The sequence below is a fragment of the Crocodylus siamensis genome, chromosome 2 (assembly GCF_052110815.1).
Source record: "Crocodylus siamensis isolate JL-2025a chromosome 2, ASM5211081v1, whole genome shotgun sequence".
In the NCBI taxonomy this organism is placed as follows: Eukaryota; Metazoa; Chordata; order Crocodylia; family Crocodylidae; genus Crocodylus; species Crocodylus siamensis.
The window spans coordinates 205,106,343-205,129,599 of record NC_143396.1 but is presented as its reverse complement, the minus strand read 5'-3'; the positions used below and the strand labels follow the sequence as shown (position 1 = coordinate 205,129,599).

The 23,257-nt window shown below is 41.5% G+C and overlaps 1 protein-coding gene across 2 annotated transcripts in view; it reads left to right on the top strand.

Annotated features, from left to right (window-relative positions):
* NELL1 (neural EGFL like 1) overlaps window positions 1–23,257 on the top strand; it is a 524,835-nt gene that overhangs the window by 465,217 nt on the left and 36,361 nt on the right. The gene's annotated exons all lie outside the window — the stretch shown is intronic.

Sequence of the window (23,257 nt, the reverse complement as noted above, 5' to 3'; positions counted from 1 at the left end):
GCAAGGGTAAGCAGCGGGGTCAAGGGGATGCAGGGGCAGTGGCTGTGAGATGGGGGAGCTGAGGTTGCAGCAGGACATAAGTGATGCAGGGGACAGATGGAGGAGGGAGGCAAGGAGGCCAAGGCTGTGTGGGAGCCCAAGGCTGTGGGGGGAAGGCACAAGCCTGTACCTGCCACCACCTCCTCCCTCCAACTGCGTGCCTTCTTGCCCCCACCACCTCCATACCACTTGCCCCTTATTGTTTTCACCCCATTTTTCCCCCTGCTGCCTGCCTCCTAACTGCCCACCACCACCATCTGCCCTACTACCACTGCTTTCTTCACTGAAATGGTGGTGGGGACAAATTAAAGACATCCCTCCAATAATTTGAGTCTATGGTTGGCAAAGTATAACAAATTTATAAATTTATCTTGTATAGAATCTAATTATTGAGGAGTAACCTTAAATTCAGGTTTATCTTGGATTTGGGTAAATCCCATGTCCATTTACATTTGCTGGCTCAGGTCACTTGCCACCTCAACATTCTTACACTGATAACGAGATTCTTATTTTTTCGTGGCTAGCATTTGATTGCCCCTCAGTTAATCATTGTCTTGGTTCATAATTTCAGGTGAAATAGTTCAGTCTTGTCACAAAATTTATACTTCCCTTTGGCAACATTTATTATTGCCTCTTCAGGGTTCATAGCTATACAATATCATTATAACTTTATGATTCTCATTTATTTTTATTGTGACATGAGACACAATCTAGATATTATCTAGCTCAGTGTTAAAAATGTAATTGGAGGTCAAGGTTTTATGATGCATGATGGGATATGTAGTTGTCATAAAAGGTTCATATAGGCTTAGTTTAAAAGTGGAATTATTCAGGGTAATTAGGAATAAACCTTCAGGAGACATTTTGGATGTTCCATGAAACATTTGTGTAGACATTTGCTTCGCTTTTAGAAAAATGCTTTACTCAAGGCTAGTATATTTTTCCACCTAAAGGAATATATGCATGCCTGATAGTATGTTTCATAATCCTTAACAGGCATAATAAGTCTGTTTTATATCTGAAGAAGCAAACAGAGAAGTTAAATGAGTTACCCAAGGCAGAACTAGTGATAGAACTAGGTGCTTGTTGTTTCTAGTCTTCTCAGTTCACTGAAATTTAGCTATTCTTGGAACAAAATTTGCAGGCTAAAGGTATTTTCATTCTGAAACCACTTAAGTTCTGCCAAGTTCTCCTTTTCTAAGAAAAAATATTTTAGTTTATCAGCTCCCCCAGAAGATACTTAACACCTTGAATATGTTCTCTCTCATTCAGAAAAGTAGTTATAGGCAAAGAGAAAATTTGGGAAGTCTTTTCAGAGTGAGTTTTTCTGCTGCAGTGTACTACAAAGAAGAAAACTGTGTACTCTGAGAAATTATATGTTCATCTGAATTTTGTTTAACTTAACTATATTTAATGCTGTTAACAGCCATGTTCAACTCCAGAATGCCTGAATATTAATGAAGAATAAAATCAGTTTTTATGTACTAGAACTTTGGCTACAAAAACAGAAATAAAGGACACTAAACTAATTTGGATAAATGAGATTTTTAACGAATGAAGGGCATTAATAAACAATTAATTTAATAAGTATTGGGAACTGTAATTGCATTTTGGGCTAGGATGTTCTATGGGAAAATGAACAAATAGGGCTTCACTGTACCATCTTACCTTCCTCATAAGGATGTTGAGGGTCAGAAGTGGGCATTAATGCTTATAATATTCTCTGCGATCTTTGAATCAACAGTGTTGTACAAGTGTAAATTATTATTGTTTTTTAAATTTGATGAGTCTCTTGGTTTTTCATACAATATTTTCCATTTACTTCACTGTTGCATTTTTAATTGCTTAGAGAAATGGTTTAGTCATATTGCATTGTTGGTGTAATTGGAATTATTGATGTCTGAAGGAGCATCCAGTCTGGGGGAACTGAATTCTGATCAAAGTCTTCCAATGCAGACTAGTTCAGTTAGGTTAAAAATTCAGCCTCTAATTAAAAAATAAACGAAAGAGGGAGAACAGCATCCAAATGCATATTTTCTTTTCAAGAAATAAATTAATTTTTTTGAAAAATAGAATCACATTCAGTACTTGTAACATAGAAACAGCGATCTCGAGTTTTTGATCTTGAATATTTGCTAAGGTCCAGTAAGCAGTCTTCCTTGGTTTTTATCTGAATTGTTTAATGGGATAGCAGCAATCAATTCATTCCTCAGCTGGCTTAATCTAGTCTTTATTTTCAACTAGATATACATGGAGAATAAAAAATATAATTCAAAATACTCATATTTGCTTTCATTCCAAATCAGATTAAAAACCAAACATGTTTACTTCGTTTGCAGAAGAAAAGTCAAAATTAGAATTTTCAGTTGATTGAAAATTTTTCATTTTGATTTTGATTATTTTAATTTTCTGTTGTATAAAATAAATAATAAAAAAGCAAAAGAAAATTCTTCTGAAAATTTCAGCATGGAATTATTTATCATTCCTGCAACATTATGTCTGACTTCCTTCTTAAATGGCCTTGTGGCAAAACCAATCTGCTTTGTTGAGCATTTAACTTTTGACAAAACTGTATTTGGATGGAATATACCCCCTCTCTCTCTTACCTCCTGTCTTTTCAACTTTTCAGATTTCCTGAACAAGAAGAATGTATGGGGGATCGAATGTATTTACTGGATCGTTTGAGAGAGATGCACTGGAACAAAGTGCTTTCATGATTGTGAACAATCAGCAAAGCAGTTAGATACACAGGAAAGTTTTAACAGCACTGTTATGAGGTTAAAGTAGCAGTAAGGCAAAGCAGGGCAAAACAGAAAGGTTGGAACAGCTAGGATTATTTAGACTGAAGAAGAGAAGACTAAGGGAGGATTTGGTGAATAATCTTTTAAGTACATAAAGGTTAGTTATAAAGAGAATGGTGACTGTGACTATATTCTGTGTCCACCAGGGACAGAACAAAAAGTAACAGTCTTTAAACTTCAAGGAAAATTTAAGATGTATATTAGGAAGAACTTCTTAATGAGGGCTGCTAAACACTGCAACCTTTATATTCAATCTCCATCCTTAGTTTTTAAGTTTTTATGACTTGGTTGATATTTAGGATGGGGGTAAACCTGCCTGCACAGGGGGTTGTCTGAGTGACCTCCTGAGGTCCCTTCCAGCACAAATTGAATGTGATTTTACTGCCAGTGTGCATAGTAGAAAAATATACTGCATGTTAGACCACTCTGTGTTCCCTGCACAATCTCCTAATCTGCTGCTTTGCCTTCTGCTTCCTGCCCTGTCTGCTGATGTGATGTGCCTCGTGTTGGCCATTCCTGCAGACCAGCTAAATTATTGGCGAAATCCACGAATATGGCACTGCATTCATGAACATTATGAACACAGTGCCCCCGGCGGCTGGGGTATGGCTGAGGTGGTGGGAGCCTGGCAGTGGCGAGTGTGGAGCTCCCAAGAGCTCCTGTAAGTGCATTTAAGATATTTGTGCTAGTTGGAGAAGGAAATGTGTATTTAAGTTGTGGGTATGGCATTCGCGAATATTTGAAACTGCAAATGCCAAAGCCGCGAATAGTGAAGGTTTCCTGTATATAAAATAAGCCAGTGATTCTTAACTAGGGTGTTATGGCACCCTGAGATGCCTTGAGATCTTTTCAAGGGTGCTGCTGAGTGCCACCCAATATTATCACTATTGGGTTTACAAGATAAGCCGAGAGATTTCAAGTACAAATCCATAGTTGTTTTCTTTCTGAGTTCTTTGCATAGAAAAACTGCACTATTATTTTCCTGTCGGCAAAAAAAAGATAAAACTAGGAGCTGACATGTTCAAAGGGGTACCTTGACACTTTCCAGGGGTGCCCTGAGTCTAAAAATGTTGAGAAACCCTGGCATAAGCTTCCATGAGCTGGAGCATATTTCATTAGATGCTGTGTATGTAGAGCAGTGTATATAGAATGGAGAGAGTGATTTGAATACAAAAGGCAGGGAGGGAGAAGGGATGGGGTAGACAAGAAGTACCGTCCTAGGTAGGGAAGGAAAACAAGCAAAGAAGAAAGGGGTCACAAAATATAGTCCAGGTAATAAGATAAGCATCCATAGTTCCTATTTAAACTATATTTAACATGATCTAGTCTGTGGGTGATTTCTTCTTCTACAAGTTCCCATACAAGTTGCTTTTTAAAGGTTTACTGCCTAAGAGCAGTGATGCAATGTCCAGGGCAGTTAAAGTGTTCCACAGCAGGCCTTTGTGTCTTTCTGGAACTGGTATTAGATCAGTGTTCATTTACATCATCGCTGGACCAAGTAACAGATTATAGCATCAAAGGTTGCACTTCTGTGCACCTTCTTTCACAGCATCTGATGAAGCGAGCTGAAGCTTATGAAAGCTACTATGTATATTTGTAATTTAGTCTATAAAGTGCAAATCTACCCTGACTTCTCCTTGACTTCAACTTACATGGGTGCCTACCTACCATGTAACTTTCTTCAGTTTTTCATGAGCTGACACTTCAAAAAATCCTCTTCACTGAAGCCTTTATCATAAGTGGGCATGTATATTTCAAGACACAAAACACCCTATGCTTTGAGCTACTGGAGTGTGCACTCCAATACTCGTCGTCTTCCCTCTCATTATGCTCCTGTGTTCTCATAGGTATACATCGTGGTTATTTGCACAATGAGCCCTTTCTTGAACAGTTCAATTAGATTATTAAAATGTATGGCCAGAAAACTTAGTAATGTTCTGTATATGAAATCTGGAAGGTTTTTTAGCATAGGAAGAGTCAAGACTACTGAAAATACTGTTCTGAAACTTTTAATAAATCATGTTTTTTTAGGAAAAAAACATTTTATTTTTTATTATTAAACTGACTCGAAGCAGTCTTTGGGGCATAGGCACTGTTCTAAATTAGCAACTTAGCTTTTCTTCTTATATGTTTTAGTACAGTTAGAGATACGAGAGTCTTGAAGAGGGTAGCTGGCATTTTTTTCATAGTTGAGATAATTTGCCTTTTATCGTTTTCTCATCAGCTGCTCCCTCCTGTTAGCAGTACAGTTGTTTTGACAAGTGTTATTTTGTCTCATCCACATCCTATTATGGAAGAGCTCAAACTAATCAAGTGAACTTGCTAACAGTGGGGACTGTTGGATTGTAACATAATCTTCCCAGTGAAATGGAGGATGCCCCATCACATGAGTCATTTTAAAACTGAAGTAGGCAAGTCACTGAGGAATATACTGAAGGGAACATTTTTGTACTGTCACAGGATAGACTAGATGAGATAATGAACTATTTTCATGACTCCCTGATGTTGAACTTTAGCATTTCAAATGCTTGATAGAGTGATATGTTGGCTGTATATTGGCTAAAGATTGTCCATAGAGTAGTCTCCTGTCAGCAGATAATAGTGCTAAGGCTCATCAAAAAAGTCATTACTAGTTGAGAGCTAGCATCACTTGAAGGTTTTTGTGGAGTACTTCATTGTTAGGAAATTGGCATAGAATAGTGTTTGTCAGCAGGCAAATCCATGCGGCCAAATTCATCCATTGTGTGATTTCCATTTTTACGAGTTAAATAGCCAAATTTAGCTACTTTAGTTTGGTTGTATTTCACTAAAAATAGCTAAATCTATGTTACTTTAGCAACACTCTTTGAAACAAACTATTCTTTTGGGGTCATTTCTTCTGGTTCCATTATGTATCATCTTTTGAATATGCCTGCTAGAGAATTTCTGTTAACACTTAAGATTTTGGGGAGGAATCTGCATAGCTCCAGTTTGTGTTATAAGAAAACGTGAAACATTTGTAGCCTACTTTATTCACTATTTTGTCTCATCAGGTATATAATTTACACATTTTTAACACAGGCATAATTCTGCTGTGTGTAATGCTACTTTGAGTTGCCTGTATTTTATAAGTCAATTTAAATTAAATTAGAATTTACTGTTGGCAGTCTTCAAAATTTCACACTGTACATGAAAGAGCACTACAGTATTAAGAATAGGCCTGAAGCAATTCTAGATCTGGGAAAATCCCAAACAATGCAGAACTTGAAGTTTAGGCTGATCAATGACATTTAATGAACTCTGGAGTTAGTTCCTGGGGAACAGGTTCGTCCAGATGCAGGATTCCAGAACTTTGGGAAAGTTCCCAGCTGTGAATTTAATAGCTCAGCTCCTCTCTCCCTCCATTATTTACCTGTTGTATTTGAAATATATGTCTTCATTAGTGAGAAATTTTTGTTTCTCAACTTTTCAAGCCAATTTTTATATTGTTTTTGACTCAAAGTATAAAATGTACCTTTTTGTTCTGTATTCTCATTTTATACACAATATCAATGACATTTGATGTGGTGATATGGTCAATAGTGATTTTTTTGTTCCTAAAAGCAAAATATATCTATATTTTTAATTGTGGTCCCAAGTTGGTTGATGAGATGGATGTTAAAAGTGTGTGCTTTCAGCTTAATGTGTTAGAGTCTATTGATACAGTAGATCTCTCCCATAAATCTTGTTCTTTCATTCCCAAGCTAGTGTGACATATCTAACCTACTAGATTTCTGCTTAATTATTTTCTACAAAAAATGGAAACTTGGCCATGTTACAAGTTGGAAAGTGCAAGAGTACCATACAGACATGCAAGGAGAAAAACAGGAAGGCCAAGGCATGAATTGAGATGCAACTAGCAAGGGATATAAAAGGCAATAAAAAAGGGTTCTGCAAGGATGCCAGAAGTAAGAGGAAGATAAAGGAAAGTGCATGTCCCTTACTGAATGTAGAAGGCAATCTAATAAAAGATGCTGAAGAGAAGAATTTTATGCTTTTATTACTTCAGTTTTCAGGAATAAGGTCAGATACAAGTTAATGACTGCAATTGACAGCAAAGATAGAGAAGGAGACAAGCAGCTTAGTGTAAGAACAGGTTTAGGGATTATGTAGAGTAAAAATGGATATTGCCAATGGCAGTGGATCACGCTTTGGCAGGATGTATCCCTCCACAGCTGATCTGCTTTACTAGGAGAAAGATGTCACCCATTGCCCTGCATCAGGCAAGGGCCTGATGTGGGATAACAGGCAATGTGTTCTCCTTGCCCAAAGTTTCCTTGTATCCCTCACTTTCCCATGCCTCCTGGCTGGGAACCTGTACCAGGTCCCATGCCAACCCATGCCATATGTAGAAGCACAGGTCAGCATGGTGTGGTCTGGGATCCAGAGAATCCCTGGAGCAGCTTCCATCCATCCGAAGAACTGCACTAGCTCATGCCTTTGTGTGAATTATTGGTTAGCATGGGTCCCAGTAAAGAGGTACAGGACAGGGCAGCACAGGGCCCAGGGAATTTCTGGTGCCCTATGCCTCTGTGCTGGGAGCCATTATGTCCTGTACCTTCAAACTGGGACCCATGTAGGATTTCTTCCATTTTGAAGACATGCTTCTGGAAATTCTGGAATGGGTCTTTATAAACGGGAAACCTCAACTTTCCCTGTTCACATAGAGGGACCCAGAAATTTCTTGTGACACATCTCTGTAAGTGGGAAAAGCCAAGGTGTGTACAATCAGGCTCCTGAAGCTCTCAAAGTATATTCCCAGGGCAGCTGGAGAGTGCAGGCAGCTCTGTGCTGCCTGCAGTCTCCCACCACAAAGCAAATAGATATCTATTGCAATAAAGCAGCACTATTTCACACTACTTTTTGTTGTACCATATAAATGTCTATTTGCTTGCCATCTGTGCTTCCATCAAAATGTTTATGGTGGCACAAATGCATGTCAGGCAATGTTTGTTTCTACCCTTAGAAAAGTGGGATGTTTTCAAGCTGGTAAGGCCAGATGAAATGCGTCCTAAAGTACAAATCCTGAAGGAATTGGCTGAAGTAATTACTGTTGGCTATTATCACTGAGAACTTGTGAAAGTCAAATGAGGTTCCAGATAACTAGAAAAGGGCAAATATACAGTGCCTGTCTTTAGGCACAAATGATACCCTAAATACCAGGAAAGATCATGGACCAGGTCATCAGTGAATATAGATGCACTTTGAGCAGAACAAGTTAATCAGGAAGAGCCATTATGGTTTGCTCACGAAGCATAAATTGTGCCTGACCAACTTGGTCTCCTTCTGTGATAAGGTGATGGATTTTGTAGGTCTGGGTAGACCAGGGGCTGTTTTAGCAAGGCTCTCTACACTGTTTCTCATGACATTCACATTAGTAAGACAAGGAAATGCAGTCTAAATGAGATTACGGTAAGATGGATACATAATGGATATCTAAATGGGGAGGGTTCTCCAGAAGAATTCCCCAAGGGCCTGTGCTGGGTCCACTATTGCTTTAATATCTTAACTAATGATTAGAAGAGGAGCACAGATTTAGCATATTTGCAAATGACAACAAGTTGGGTAGAATTCAGACACTCCAGAAGGTAGGGTTAAGATATAGGATGACCTTGAAAAAAAGAAAGAGTGGTTCAAAATTCACTCATCCTTATTGAATTTTATTCGATTAAAATCTCTCCATTCGGTATAGAACAATTTCATATGCAGATAGAGGGGAGAATGACTAATTAGGCTACAGGATGAAGAAAAAAACCCTGGAGGTTATAGTGGACCATAACTTGAGTATGATTTGACTGTGTATTCTTGCTGCAAAAAAAAAAAAGGAAGAAAAATGGTTAGACATCTAGGAAATGTGATTGAAGAGGAAAAGCTAAAATAACGGAATATTTAGTCTGGAAAAGAAAAGACTGAAGGGAGATTTGATAAGTCTTCAAATACCTGAAAGGTGGTTATAAAGTAGATGGTGATAAACTTCTAGATAACTAGAGGGGACAGGACAAGAGAAATTTAGGTTATATATGAGGAGGAACTTTCTCATTATGAGGGCAGTTAAGAATTGAACTGGCCAACTAGGGAGGCTGTAGAATCTCCCTCCTTGGAACTTTTTAACACTGATCTAGGATGGTTGAAATAGGGATGATTCTGCCTTGATCAGAAGGTTGGACAAAATGACCTGCTGAGTCCCTTCCAGCCCCATTTTCTGTTATTCTGTGTTACCAGTAATATAGTCTTATTGAATTAACTGTCAAGTGTGAAGTTCTCTGCTATATGTCTTCCAAAATTAAATTATTTTTTTCCGATGATTTATCATTCTGGATAATACTACATTGTGTTGGGTCTGTTGTGTGAAGAATCCCACTTGCAGTATGTTGAGAAGTGTTTTAGCTGTTAGGACGCCTTAGACTGTGACAAGGGATTGGGGTTCTTTCTGAGCTTTGCTACAGTTCTTATGTGTATCTTGAGCAGTTCACTTTATATGCATCTCAGTTATCCCATGTGAAAATGTGAATAATAACATCTCCCTACCTACACTGGTGAGGAAATCCCATAAATAAATTGAATGAGCACTACCCAAGTTTTGGCCTTTGGATAGGTTGCCACACACAGAAACTTGATTTAAGATTGAGAGTCCACATGGGCAAGGTTTGAGTTAAAGGCACTTAATAGCTAAATTGCTTTCCGTGTTCACCACCCAACTGATTTATGCCATTATGATTTCAGCTGATCTGTGGATTGTTTTCCAATTGTTAAAGATAAAAAACAAACATTGGAAACATAGAAGTTCATAATCAAGGAACCTGAACTTTTCTTCATATGTTCTGTAAGGGCTAGTCAAAATCCCTCATCCCACAAGATCCATAATAGGTTTTCCAGGCATTCAGGGAGAAAAATACAGCCAGTATTGACTGGCAGCCCTTCTGTTTTTAGGGTGTCATAATTCACTAACTCTCTGTCCACCTGCTTCAAATTTGACAGAAAATCTTTAACTCAGCTTAAGGCTTACCCTATCAGTTTTGAAACAAATATTTCTTTGTTTTGTAGCTTGTAGAGGGATAGCTAAATCCAGCTGATGGTAGAAACTCAAATGTGCATTAACTGTAGTGATTCCTTTAACTGCTTTAATTTGCTGCTAAGATTGTACTGTTGCTGCAGTTTATACTTCTTACACCAGTTTCTGTTTGCTATTTGAGAATCCAAGATTTTGTTTCGGCTAGTACATTGTGAATTGACAACCATCTGGTTAGTTCAGAGACTTTAAATTGCAGCCTTCAAGTGTAGATTTAGCATACACTAATATGAAGAGACATGCACTAAGCTGATAAAGAAATCAGCTTGAAGTGTTTATTACAGATGTATTTCAGTAAATTAATTGTGATGTATTAAAAAAATTAATCTTAAAATTTGCTGGCATCCAACAGGCTATGTTATTATTCTGGTAGCAACTTCAATTAATCTGTGTTTTTGTTAAGCTAATGATTTTAAATTTACACACACATTTCAGCTGATTAAATATCCTGATAACACTAATCCACAATTGCACGATAACTGTGTTACAGCTGTTCTTTGACTGCAATAAACACTTAGACATATCCTCTATCTCTTAAAAGTACTAAGTACCATGTGGCTACTTCATGAAACTGAACTGTGTTCATTGTATTTTCAAAGTGTGGTTTTGTAATTTGCTTTCCCGTGCCCAAAATATATAGACAGAATTGATCCTACACGCTTTACCCACACAATATTAAAATTGCCAGAGTAAGGAATATAAGAGGAAGCCAAATGTAAATACAATATAAGTAAAATTGCCATTTAAAATAGAGTAGAGACCATGGATGAGAGGGGAATAAAAAATAAAATAACGTGAAGATGTTTATGCCATTTGGTGCCAACTTTGCTCAATATCTCCGAAATGGATGAAACAAAGAGAGGTAAAAATAAGGTTACATTTCAGGGACATTTCCCTTGAGTCACTGTTCCTAAAATCTGCTACCGACTTCCATCAGACAGCAGTGAAAATAATTGAACTAAATGGAACAATAATACAAGGGGCAGGGGCTGGGGTGGATGACCTGGTAGCCATTTTCCATTTCTAATATCTATTATTCAATTATGGATTGATTGGTGCAAATTGGTGCAAATAGATTGATTGGTGCAAAAGGCTGAGACAATCATTACTCCTTATACAGCGGTGACACTTAACACTGTCCATTGGACTGGATACTAAATATCTTTACTTCATGCTAAGGTATTCAATATAGTAGGGATGTCGAAATGTAGATAGTTCTGCAAATCCTAATTTTTCCCCCACAAGGGAAAAATTGACAGGTTTTAAGAGTGGCTACTGATGATGGATTTCCAATTTTCATCAAAAATATTTCAGAGTAAGCATCATTCTTTGGAAAAGGGACATCAAAGTGACTATAAAAGGTAATTAATAAAAAAAAAACAACCATGAGGTTAAGCAGGTGCAGACTTGGCCAGACAGGTGTTTTTTAGATGGCTTTATGAAAATGAGACTATGTAACATGATGTTTCTTTGGAACATGCAGTTATATTATCCTGGAAATAATATATTTTTCTCTTACATATCTCAGCATAGAACTAAAGCAAATAATATCGTATACTTTTGCATGAGGAATGCTAATACTTTTGCATGAGGAATGCTATCCTAAGAACTTGATGAGCAAAAGCTTTTTATTTTAAAAAACCTCTTGTGTCTTATTAAGAGTGTAGACTGTCTGCTATTATACAACATAAGAGTTTTCTTTCAGAATAATCATATAATAACTGAAGTGAAGCATTTTAAAACCAACTTATTTTAAGTCTCCATTTTTTAAATAGATTCTGAAACTAATGTGTTTTATTTTGAGGTAAATTATCCTACTTGTAAAGGATATAAGACTTTTTGAACAATGCAGGAAGCTGGAATATTAAAGGTAAAAATTACAGACCTGTCCTCAAAGGACTGGGTTACTGTCCTGTAATAGCTTATTCAAAACTAACTGGTGTCCCTATTGTACAATGGGAAAATGTACTACATCAGAGATTATGCAAAACCACCATAATGGGGTGCTGTCAGATCCATTAATTCAGTAGAACCCTCGGTACAGTAAGTCCTTCCAGATGGACATTGTGAGGAGGCTTGAATTAAGAAGGGCTTTTGAGGATCTACTCACACTGGGTAACAGCAGCAGTACCCCTTGGTAATTGGAGAAAGAAAATGGAAAAAAAATTACATGAATGCAGACATAAATGTACTATATGGTTGAAAGAGACAAATTGGGGTACCTAGAAAGTTAAAAGTCCTACAGAAACTTTAAAAAATATAGCTGTCTTTTCCATACAGCCTTGTAAACTATTGTAATTTAATAACACAGAGTTTAGCCCAGAGTCTGTAAAGGTTGGAGAATTTTTTTCGTTGATTTCAGATGGCTCCGATCAGCCCTAGAAACATAATAACATTTAGTTATACATTCCAAGATACACTCTTTTCTATTCCTCGCCTCCGCCAGAATGGGTGGAAATGATACTAAGGGCACATCCAGATTAGCCCGCAAGTGCCTCTTGCAGCATCTCAAACCTCTTTGAGACGCTGCAAGAGGCACGTATGGAAACAAAAAAATGTTTCCAGGGCTGCAAATTTTTAGTGGGGGAGCAAAATTAGACCCCTGGATATCCAGGAGTCAAATAATACCCCAGGGGGAAAAAAATGGGTCCTGAGGCAACTGGAGGCTCAGTCCTCCACAAAGATGCTTTGGTAGCCTGCCAGAGTGTCTCTGTGGTTAGTCCTTTCCCTGGTCCTGAAGAATGCTGCCTGCCCATGTGAGACAGGCAGTGGTGCAAGCTGCAAGGACCTGAGCCCAGCTTCTGCCAGGTCAGTAGGCAGTTGGGGAGCTGGAGGAGGGGAGAGGTGACCCTGCCCAACTCCCCATTTGTTCCCCCCACCCCTGTTCATTCTCCCCACTCCCTGCTTGTTCCCCACTCCCCATTAGTTCTCCTCACTCCCTGTTCATTCTCCCTGCTCCCCATTAGTTCCCCCAGCTCGTTCTCCCAGCTCCCTGCTCGATCTCCCAGCCCTCCCACACTCACTGGCAGTAGCAGAGAATGAGCAGGAGGCTGGAGAGAGCAGGGGAATGTCTCCAGCTCATTTCCAGGGACTTATCTCTAGTCTCCTGCTCCTTCCCCTGCTGTCTCCAGCCTCAGGAGGTGGGAGACAAGCAAGAGAAGGAGCAGGGGGCTAGAGAGAGCAGGAGGCTGGAGACAAGCCCTGGAGATAAGCTAGAGACTTCTCCTGCTCTCTCCAGCCTCCTGCTCATTTTCTGCTACTGCCAATGAGTGTGTGGGGGGGGGGGGGGTTGGGAGAGCAAGTGGGGAGCTGAAGGAATGAATGGAGGGCAGGGGGAATGAACGGGATATGGAAATGAACAGGGGGCAGGGGGAATGAATGGGGAGCTGGGGAAATGAATAGGGGACGAGGAGTGGAGGGAATGAATAGGGGATGGGGGAATGAACGGGGATGGGGAGAACAAATGGGGGGCAGAAGGAATGAATGGGGATCAGAGGAACAAAAGGGAAGCTGGAGGAACCAACAGAGGTGGGGGTGGGGGGAACAAGCCTCCTACTCATTCTCCTACTCTCGCCTCAGAAAAGATGCCACTGACACTGTTGGCCGTGCCTATGGGCAGTCATCGCTTGCCACCACACCCCTCCTCCCCCTGCCACCAGCGGCATCCGTGGACAGTCAGCGATCATCGCTGGCCCCCACTGTCACTGCTGGCGGTGTCTGCGGATGTTTGCCAACCGCTGGTCAACGATCACTACCCCTCCCCCCGCTAACGACAGCACCTGCCGTATCTGCAGGAGCTCCCTGGTTACCACTGTCACCACGCTCCCCCTGCCATCAGCATCACCATGCCCCGTCAGCTGCTGGGGGCACACAGCATTCATGCAGGGGACCCACTCCTCCTAAACAGCCCCCACATCCACAGTCCTCCCACACCTAACCACACACTGACTCACATGTCCCCCCACATCCCTCCACAACCACCCACACACCCACCCACATCTCCACACCCCCTTCCTATAACCTTCTGAAAACCCCACATCCCCCCCCCCCCCCCACGCAACCACAATATGATAAGGAAACCAAAAGCAAACATTAAAACATATAGGTATTTAGGATTTATTTTATTATGATGCTAGAGACACTGGTAGGCTTCCAAGTTTCTTTAAAATCATAAATATAACAATAAAACATTGCCCATCTGATCAGTCCCACTTTCTGTCTTTCTTTTCTTCTAATTGTGGAAGAATGTGGATTTTGGGGTATTTTAAAAAGTGAATTTGGAGTGCTGCTTCAGCAGTCTAGCTGACACAAAGTGCTAGTGTCCCCAGATACCAAGTGGCTGGGCCTCAGAAACTCCTGAGGGCAAGTAGCCCTGAGCTGTTGACCAGGACAGGTTTTTATACTGCTGGGGTCAGCACCTGTGCTGCAAATCCCCTTGGCTGCAGATCCAGGAGGAGCCAGGCAGGCTTATTTTGCTCCAGGTGGCACAATTTGCTCTGTAACAAAGTACATGTCTGAGCACATGCACTGAGGCAAAAAGCCTCAGATCAAATTTGCATCGCTTCTATTTGAGCTTCTGCAAGTGCATATACTTGCATGGGTGGATGCGTCCTAATGGTACAAAACTTTTGTACTTTAACAATAAAAACATGTCAAAAGTCCAAAGATATGTGACTTCATATGCTACAGAAAACATGCTACTTTCTCTGCAGTAGATCAGTTTTATTACAGCTTGATTTAGGGGAAAAGTTACAATGCTGTTGTAGTGTTTTTATTCTTAAGTTACCAATACATACTGATTTTCATCCCTTAATTCAATTTTTATCTGGAAATATAGCCATCTATATAGATACTTAATCCTATAACATCATATAAAATATGGTAGTGAAAGGAAGGTTGTTGGTTTTAGCCATGTTGGTCTAAGTGCATAGGCAGGCAAGGTTCTTTGGGTAGATGTGATACCTTTTATTAGACTAACTAAATAGTTGGAAAAAAGATATTTGCAAGATTTTGAGCACAAACACTCAAGGTATAGGGAGACTCTGCTGGTGTTATATGTACTCCAAGGTAAAAAAGCTAATTTACAACAAGCATGTCTGTGGAAATGCAGATAAGTGGAAGTTAGGACGATAATAGGTAGAGACAGGAGGGGAGGAGAGGAGTGGAAGGGAGGGAAATGCGTGAAGGAATGCAAGTGGTCAGCTGGAGGCAGGTTACCTGGGGTATCAGATGTTGGGCAGGTTGTAATGTATCATGAATCCAATGTCTATATTTAGTCCATAATTTATTGTATCCAGTAGATTTATAAAGTGAAGTTTGTAGGCTCATCTATGAAAGGTTTTGTAAATTCCCTTTGAGGATTAAAACTGAGAGATCAGAAAGGGAGTGATTGTCGTGTGAGAAGTGGATACCTGCCATTAATTGGATATGTTTGTCTTCGATAGATTTTCAGTGTGTGTTCTTTCTGGTATGCAGTTGTTGTTTAGTTTCTCCTGCATATTCTCCATCAGGTGCTGTGGATGAGATGTTACATTTCTGGAGGTGCAGGTGTAAGATCCAGGAATGGTGATGGTTCTGTTGTGGGGTATAGTTATTGTGGGACTGATGGATATGTGTTGGCAGGTTTTACATTTCTTGTCATGGCATGGTCTGGATCGATTTTGTGTGGTTTGGACCATAGGAAGCTTGCCTCTGGTGATGGGGTTGGCAAGGTTCAGTGCTTGTTTAAAGGTTAGGATGGGTGGTTCTAGAAAGATCTCTTTAAGAATTGGGTCTTCTTTGCAATTGTTTTAGGATTTTCCATATAGGTTCCAGGGAAGGATGGTATGTCATAACTAATGGTGTGTATTTCGTGGGTATTTTCTTTTTGTACTGCAGCAGTTCTTCGCATGGTATCCGGGTGACTCTTTCAAAAGTGTGATCTGTCTCTCTGGAGGAGTGTCCCTATTGGGTGAATGCCTTTTTTTGATTAGTGAGGTGACAATTTCAGGTATTCTCCTCAGTGTAAATTTGGTGGTATCAGAAAGCTTGGTTGTAGATTACAGGTTTTTTGGTGTGTTCAGGGTGATTGCTGGTTCTGTGAAGATATATGTGTTGGTCCATGGGTTTTTTGTATATGGTGGATTGTATTTTACCATTCTAGATGTTGATTGTGGTGTCTAAAAAGAAAATGTTACTGCTGGAGTTTCAAGAGATAGTCTGACAGAGGGGCAGCAACTCCCCCAGGAGAAATTGGATGTCTGTGTTGACTTGACATGTGTCAGATCAAGGCTTGGATCTCAATATCGTGCTGTTAGGCAGGAAGGCATGACACAAAATTATACACATACACATGCTATACATATGACACTATGAGTCCACATGCACATGCACATACGTACAAACATGCACTTCGGTGGTGTCTGTGTGTTAACACTAGTGGGTACCTGGGGTCACTTGGTGCCTGAGGTTACTCGGGGTCACTTGATGCCCTGGGTTTACTGAAGGAAAATCTGGGAGACAGATGAGGTGAAGGAGCAGAGCCAGGGGATCAAGCTGGAACAGCAGAGAGAGTGAGGTGAGGGGAGGTGGAGGAAAAAGCCGAGAGCTGAGAGGTAAAAGTCAGAAAAGGCTGAGAGTTAAGGAGCTGGGAGATGGAGAAGCTGGAGGCTTCAGGGGGCAGAGAGAGAAGCCAGGAGGTGGTGAGGGTTGGAGCCAGGAGGCAGAGACAGAGAAGCCGGGAAGCTGCAGGGGACAGAGCCAGGAGACGGATAAGCTGGAGGCTGCAAGAGGCAGAGGGAGAAGCCAGGAGACAGCAAGGGCTGGAGCTTGGAGGCACAGGGCAGAACTGGGGCTGAAGCCCAGAGGCAGGTCAGGGTTGCAGAGGGCTGGGTGGCAGAGGGCAGAACCAGGTGGAGCTGGGAGATGGTGGGGGTTAAAAGAGCAGAGAGCTGGGGAGAGAGAGAGAGAGAGAGAGAGATGGGAGGAAGATTAGAGGGGCAGAGAGGAGAGATTGAAGAGGGGCAGGAAATCAGTAAGACAAAATCCAGCTTGGGCTTCCAAAATAACAATTTTATTAAACAGGCTACACACTATACAGCCCACAAAGGTATTGGTTCCCCAAACACACACAAACTCTCCTGCACACTCATACAGTGGTAGCAGGAGGGGAAAGGCTTAATGGAGGGATTGAGGTCAAGGTGTGCAGAGACAGAGCTCAGGTCCCTTGCTTGGGGGAAGGTGGATGATAGCTACCTATCCAGGCTGTGAATTGATCCTCGATGGCCAGTCAAAGTCTTCTCCAGTGAGGTGTTGTCCAGAGTGGGTCGCCGGCAGGGCCTCTAGGTGGGTAAGTGGTGTGGCATAGTGCTGGTCCAGATGGAGAGGGAGTCTCAAGGAGGTCATATTCTATCACCCCTTTAATAGGGGTGGGCTACCTGTGATTCCATTGGGGAGGACATGCCCAAGCAAGGGCCAGTCCTGCTCAGATGAGGTCATGCCATTTCAGGTGTCCTCAGTGTCCGGTAGGATACAATGGTAGAGTTGCTGGTTTCTGTTCTGCTCTTTATTCCCATGTTGCTGGTTTCTTGGAGGGTCTTTATCTTTTAAATATTGGGTTTTGTCTCTGGTCCTGGGAGTAGGTCTGTGGTTTCAGGGAGAGTCAATGCAAGGCGATGGTCCGGTCGTTAAGTTGATGGCCTGGTCATTAAGGTGATGGGTCCAGTCTCATGCATCCTCATTCATCGAGGAACCAATTTACATAGGAGGGGTAGCTTCTAGTCACAGTTACAACACAATTACAATAGGGTATAGAATCATAGAAGTAAGGTTGGAAGGGACCTTACAGATCTTCAGGTCCGACCCCCTGCCAGGGCAGGAGAAAAAAACTGGGCTCAAATGATCCCAACTACGTAGGCATCCAGCCTCCTCTTAAAGACCCTCAGGGTAGGAGCCAGCACCACTTCCCTTGGAAGTTGGTTCCAGATCCTAGCTGCCCTAACTGTGAAGTAGTTCTTATGGATGTCTAATCTAAACCTACTCTCCAACAACTTGTGGCTGTTATTCCTTGTTATGCCAGGGGGCGCTAGGGGAAACAAGGTCTCTTCCAAACCCTTCTGGTCCCCCCTAATGAATTTATAGACTGTCACTGGGTCCCCCCTCAGCCTTCTCTTGTGAAGGCTGAAAAGGTTCAGGTCCCGCAGTCTCTTACTGTAGGGTTTGCCCTGTTGTCCCCGGATCATGCGGGTGGCCCTCCTCTGGACCCTCTCAATGTTGTCCACATCCCTCCTGAAGTGGGGCTCACAGAACTGGACACCGTGCTCCAGCTGTGGCCTGACCAGTGTTGCATAGAGGGGGAGGATCACCTCCTTGTCCCTGCTAGAGATGCACCTGTGGATGCACGACAAGGTGCAGTTAGCCTTCCAACCATGACCTCACATTGTCAGCTTATGTTCATCCTGGAGTCAGTAATGACTCCAAGTTCCCTTTCTGCCTCCATGCTCTCAAGAAGGGAGTTTCCCATCTTATAAGTGTTCTGCTGGTTACTACTGCCCAAGTGCAGCACCCTGCATTTGTCAGTGTTGAAGCACATCCTGTTTTTGCTAGCCCACCCCTGTAACCTATCTAAGTCTTGCTGCAGTCTTTCCCTCCCCACTAGTGTGCTCATCTCACCCCAAATTTTGGTATCATCAGTGAATTTAAACAGGTTGCATTTCACCCCATCGTCCAAATTGCTGATAAAGAGATTGAACAGCGCAGGCCCAAGGACCGAGCCCTGGGGGACTCCACTGCCCACTTCTCCCCAGGTCGAATATGACCCATCCACCACCACCCTCTGAGTGCGACCCTTCAGCCAATCTGCAGTCCCTCTGACTGTGTAGGCATCAATGCCTCAGTTGCCCAATTTTTTAATGAGGATGGGGTGAGAGATGGTGTCAAAGGCCTTGCTGAAGTCCAGAAAGACTACATCCATGGCAACACCTGCATCCAAGGCTTTTGTGACCTGATCATAAAAGGCAATCAGGTTGGTCTGACATGACCCCACCTAATGAAACTGTGCTGATTGCCCTTGAGCATCATCCCTGAAGCTGGCCCATCGCAGATGTGCTCCATGATGATCTTCTCAAAGAGTTTCCCTAGGATTGAGGTAAGACTGACGGGCCTATAGTTGCCCGGGTCCTCCCTCCTCCATTTTTTAAAGATAGGGACCATGTTGGCTATCTTCCAATCATCTGACATCTGGCCCGAGCACCACGGGCACGCGTAAAGCCATGCCAAGGGCCCTGCAATAACCCCTGCTAGCTCCTTCAACACCCTGGGGTGGAGAGCATCTGGACCCACTGATCTGAACACATCCAGCCCCTCCAGAAGCTCTCTAACCCGGTCCTCCCCAACCTGAGGTCTGGAGGCATTCCCCTCGAGTCCATCTTGCATCGCGGTGGAGAAGTCCTGGTCCCTGCACAAGAAAACAGAGGTGAAGAATTGGTTAAAGAGGTCTGCTTTCTCCTCTGGTGCATCCACCAGATTGCCCAGAGGATCTTGCAGGGGCCTCACATTTCCCAGTGCTTTCTTCATTCTCCCTGTATATTTAAAAAAGGACTTTTCGTTATCTTTGATTTTGGATGCAAGTCCTAGCTCTATATCTGCCTTAGCTTTCCTGACAGCCCCCCTACAGGCCCAAGCAGAGGAGGTATACTTCTCTTTGGAGATAGCACCCCCCTTCCACCGGGTGTACGCCACTTTTTTGGCAATCAGGCATTGGTGAGCCAGGGGGGCTTTCAGGCACTCCTGCCCCCCTTGCTTTTTGTTGGGATGGTCAACCCTTGGGCCCTGAGTATCGTCTCCTTAAGGAACGACCACTCATCTTAGGCACTAAGTTCCCCTGCTCTTGAGAACCCCAGTGCCTCTTCCACTAATGTCAACTCGCTGAAGTTCTCCTAAATTTGTCGAAGTAGGGCAGGGCACACAAAATGCACACTTGACATTACAAGATGGAGACTTGACATTACTTTGGCTAACTTTACAGAAACAGGCCCAAATCATACAATATCAATATAAAACAGTAAAATTGAATACAGGCATAATAGGAATATAATATAAAACAGTAAAAATCAATATATTTACAATATAAAAAGGGGCTTATTACAGTAATGGCATTCAAGAACTTAGCTTAGCTTACCTATGACTACCTATAACTACTTATAAGGGATAGAGGGGGCAGAGAAAGAGTCAGAAATGGTTGGGGAAGGGTAGGGAATGTATTTTTAAGTATGCAAAAAAAAAAAAACCTGGAGGTTTTGCTACATCTGTATATGACCGTGGATTAACTTAAATCACTTCAAATTGGAAAACAAATCTGTGTATATTTTTCTTTAGGTATCAGCAATGGTATATTGTCCATATGTTACTTGCTAAAAATAATGTAAGAGATAATAGGGTGAATGAATAGGCTTTTTCATTGATTTCCGCCCCTCACCACTTCGTCTTGGTACGCATAATTTTAAGTGTGGGGACAGAGCAACTCTATTGTATTAAACAAATAGAAATGTTCTCATAGTTTTCAATGCTCATAGTTTTCCTTGCAGATGGAGTGTGCTTATATCAGGGGTGTCAAATGCATCTCATTTACCATCATCTCTGAGCCTGGACTGGACTTGAGGGCTCCTTGTGGGCCAAATCCAACCGATGGTAGCAGTGGGATGAGCAGCAATGGCATAAATAGTGGCGGGGGAAACTGTTTTTTCACAGTTGTTGCTCACCCTCTTGCTACTGAAGTCCATCCCCAACAGAGCTCTGAATTCTGTGGCAGGATCCATTCCACCGCCCAACCCCACGCTCTCTACCCTGAATTTCTGGGCCCTTCAGGAGTCCCATGAGCCACAGGAAATGGATCCATGGGTTGTCTGGCCTATGAGCTAGGTATTTAACATTCCTGCTCCAGATGGTTCAAATGTAATTTTCTAACTCCTTTCAGTTTACACGTTAGACTACAGACAAGTATGGGACTAGACTGAGAAAGTTACCTAGTCTAGAAACAATCATTTGTATTTTATTTTGTGACATAATTTACATTCTCCTTAGCTTTGGTTTCGAAGCTCTCTAAAAAGTAATCTACCAACCAATTAGTATCCTGTACTATAAACCTAAATCAAATATACTTTCAGAAGGTCTCTGCTTTAGAAATGAACTGTAGGAAAACTGTATTGATTTTGTAAATTAAAAATGTAAAATTGAATGAAAGGAGGTCAAGCAAAGGACTGACCCAAGGAAGCAATCTTTAAATGAGAGCTGCCTTGGATTCAACACAGGGGAGGCAAAAAGAAGGCAGGAAAAGGGATTCATTTGCAAATGACCTGCAATTGCAAAGTCATTCACTTCCCAAATAGGATTAAACTTGTTCCATCAGCCATGACAACTGAAAAGATCATGGTTATAAATTCCATTTGCCGTAATGAATTGAAAGTGTCTGAGTTTGCAAGTGGCACTCATCATTGATGGACAGTTAGATTTGTGCATCATTTTTACACTAAAATTAGCTTCCACAAAATGTAAAGTATAGAAGGAGTGGCAGCAGTGCCAGAGTTTAAAGCATAAACAATTTATTTGTTATTGAGGATTGAATAGTGGTAGAAGCAAACAATGATTCCATGCCTGCTCTTTAAATAAACTTGCTTCATTTTAAGCGAATCTGAACACAAAACTGAAAAGAGTCTCTAGTGAGATTTAAACAAAGAAAAGTGGATGAATCCTTTCCTGACACACCGCATATCAGAAATAAGAAAAGGTTGTGTTTAGGAAATACTTTCTTCTCATCTACTTGGGTATAAATCAGCACCAACTCCCCTACAACCAATGGAACCACATTCATATGTAAACTTTAAAAGTGGAAATAATAATCAGACTTATAGATTAATCTCAGTCTTGCATCTGAATTCAAGAGTGAGACCATGTATTGACAGATCTAAATGCTGAATTGGGACCCAAGTCCACAGGCTTCCAGTGTGTTCATTACACACACTTCTAATCTTGCTTTGTTTGCTGTAGACTAGGTATGATTATCAGTGGATGAAAACTGCTCATATGCACTGAAGAAAGATGGCCATTTATAATTGGTAAAGTACTCTGTAGTGCTGCTGAAAAACTGTCCAAGATGTTTTTTAAACAGTTCTAGCTAAACAGAATTTACCATTTTTATGAACACCATGAAAATATAACAGCTTCTCAATTACTGCAAGGTTAACGTATAATTAATTTGCTAATTTTAATTACAACCCTCCAAAATATACTGCATAAATGCTCAGAGGAGAACAACAGCCAGGTGCCAACAGTAATCAGCCAAGGTTATTACAGATTAGAAGGTCTGTAGCAACCATGTTAAGGAAGATTTTTAAAAAACCTTTGTAAAAGCAACACATGTTTATTGAAACTCTGCAGGGAATAACACTTGCTGTCTACTTCTGCTTCTGCAAAATTATGGGTATTGCCACTTGCTTCACTCTTTCCTGGCTTAGCGTATAATTGCAGTTGAAACATATGATTGCCTTTTCTTTCTGCCACATGCTATTATCTTTGTACTATGTATTGACTTTCATCATATAAACTGCATGAAAAATTTAATTACAACAAGATATTAGTCAATGTTTACAAAGTAGTATGAACATGTAAAGTTTTGTGTTTCTGCTGGGTAGCTTAGTAAACTCTAGAACAGAAATCCAGTTGGTGAAAATGTGTCTTTCGATGCCAGCTCTGTACTGGAATGACCATTTTGGGTGTAAGCATATTTTGATTAGTGCTAATATTACCTTTGTTCATGTTGGTTAAGATTCTGTAGTCTAACCAATTTATTTGGACCAAAGGAACTTTCTCAGTCCTAGAGCTGGCCAGGAGCCTAGTCTCTTTTTTCAAAGACAGGCAAAATAGTAGGGACAAGGAGTGTGCAAACCGGGCCTATTGGTTCGGATTCGGATTTGGCCCGAATCAGGGACAGTGATTTGATTTGTTGATTTGGATCGCTGTCCCTGATTCGATTCGGCCGAATCCAAATCTGAAGATTTGATGCTGATTCAGAGAATCAGCAATTTGGGCATAGGCACAGCTTTAAAAGTTTTTTCTACATACCTTGAGGTACCAGTGCAAAGTACTTCTGATCTACTTCTGGGTCTGCTGGGGACTGCACCCCCCCCATGCCCCTTCCGGCTCAGCAGTCAGCTGTGGGGGGACCCTGGGTGTCCCCTGCAGACCCAGGAGGCACCTGTCACTGAGCCAGGAAGACACAGTGTGGCGGGGGCAGTGTGCTCCATGGCGGACCCGGAAGTGGTCCACTTCCGGTTCGCTGCTGAGCACTCTGGGGAGC